Source organism: Drosophila sechellia, unplaced genomic scaffold (genome assembly GCF_004382195.2).
Source record: "Drosophila sechellia strain sech25 unplaced genomic scaffold, ASM438219v1 U_191, whole genome shotgun sequence".
NCBI lineage: Eukaryota > Metazoa > Arthropoda > Insecta > Diptera > Drosophilidae > Drosophila > Drosophila sechellia.
Window position 1 is genome coordinate 1 of NW_022611129.1, and position 2,500 is coordinate 2,500.

A 2,500-nucleotide genomic window follows, 5' to 3' on the forward strand; every position below is an offset into this window, starting at 1 on the left:
TGAAATATTCCCATATTATCTTAGTATCTATAAGAGGAAAGACCGTTGCCGACCTCTGATATTGTTCAAATTATGTATTTATATGATTTTGCAATTATGAGTAAATTAAAAATATACATATGAAAATGTTAATTATTATATGTATTGGGAAAAAATGCAAGATATCCATTCTCTTAGTATTATAGAGAAAAGCCATTTAAGTGAGAGGGTATAGTAGTGTAAACGACCGGAATTACGACGAGGGTTCAAAACTACTATAGGTATGCAGTGGTTGCCGACCTCTCATATTGTTCAAAACTTATGTATTCATATGATTTTGGCAATTGTATGAGTAAATTAAATAATATACATATGAAAATGATTAATTATTTATGTATAGGGAAAAAATGCTGAATTATTCCACTTCTCTTAGTATTATAAGAAAATCCATTATAGTGAGAGGGTATAGTAGTGTAAACGACCGGAATTACGACAGAGGGTTCAAAACTACTATAGGTAGGCAGTGGTTGCCGACCTCTCATATTGTTCAAAACTTATGTATTCATATGAATTTTGGCATTATATGAGTAAATTAAATAAATATACATATGAAAATGATTAATTATTATATGTATAAGGGAAAAAATGCTGAAATATTCCCACATTCTTTGTATTATAGAGAAAATCCATTATAGTGAGAGGTATAGTATGTAACGACGCGGAATTACGAACGAGGGTTCAAAAACTACTATAGGTAGGCAGTGGTTGCCGACCTCTCATATTGTTCAAACTTATGTATTCATATGATTTTGGCAATTATGATTAAATTAAATAATATACATATGAAAATGGTTAATATTATATGTATATGGAAAAAAATGCAGAGATATTCCCATATTCTCTAGTATTATAGAGAAACCATTTAAGTGAGAGGTATAGTAGTGTAAACGACCGGAATTACGACAGAGGGTTCAAAAACTACTATAGGTAGGCAGTGGTTGCCGACCTCTCATATTGTTCAAAACTTATGTATTCATATGATTTTGGCAATTGTATGAGTAAATTAAATAATATACATACGAAAATGATTAATTATTAATATGTATATGGGAAAAAAGCAAGATATTCCATATTCTCTTAGTATTATAGAGAAAAGATTTAGTGAGAGGGTATAGTAGTGTAACCACCGGAATTACGACAGAGGGTTCAAAAAACTACTATAGGTAGGCAGTGGTTGCCGACCTCTCATATTGTTCAAAACTTATGTATTCATATGATTTTGGCAATTTATGATTAAATTAAATAATATACATATGAAAATGGTTAATTATTATATGTATATGGGAAAAAATGCTGAGATATTCCCATATTCTCTTAGTATTAAGAGAAAAGCCATTATAGTGAGAGGGTATAGTAGTGTAAACGACCGGAATTACGACAGAGGGTTCAAAATACTATAGGTAGGCAGTGGTTGCCGACCTCTCATATTGTTCAAAACTTATGTATTCATATGAATTTGGCAATTATATGAGTAAATTAAATAATAAACATATAAAATTAATATTTATTATATGTATAAAAAAAAATAATCATATTATATATGAATAATGGAAAAAAATGAAATGTTCCTATAATCTCTTTATATAAGAGAATAGACCGTATGTTGGGTGGCAAACGGAATTGAAAATACACCGCTTTGAGGACAGCGGGTTCAAAAACTACTATAGGTAGGCAGTGGTTGCCGACTCCGCATTATTCGAAATATTTATTTCGGATTATGTTTATATTGGTTACATAAAATAAAGTATATTATTATCCGTACAAATTTGTTTCTCAGTTCTATAGAACACGGGACTTGGCTCCGCGGATAATAGGAATATACGCTTTTTAGATAATATCGTTGAAACAAAAGTCAAGTTTCTATTATATATAGAATAACAAATCGTTTCCATATATTATCGTTAATTTTTGGAGGCAGGCAAATATTAATTTATTACCTGCCGTATAGTTGGATTATTATAATCGTTACGGTATAATACAAATATGGATTCTTATGAAAGAAATATAAAATTATATATTAAATGTGGAAATATTATCATATGCGCTTGGTTTTATGTTATATATTACCAGAGAGATATATGAAAAGAGATAAATTTTAAATTTATCTTCAAAATGCAAATGATTTAACTTAATATTTATATTGGTTAACAAAAATTGTACATGTGTGGATACAATAATTATGTATGTTGGAAATAAAATGATATTTTTAATGAAATATGTATATATAAAAAGATAAAATTATAGAAACATATATATTCAATAATTATATGAAATTCTTGTTATATTGGTAAAACAAGTATAAATTAAAAATGAAAATATGGATTACGAATGCTATAAAAAATGGCCGTAATCGAATAGATTTTTTACTTATATTTATATATTTAAAATTTTACCCAAAGGCGAAATATTGAATTTTATTCAATATAATAAAAATCATGGAATTATATAAAGTGAAAAATCT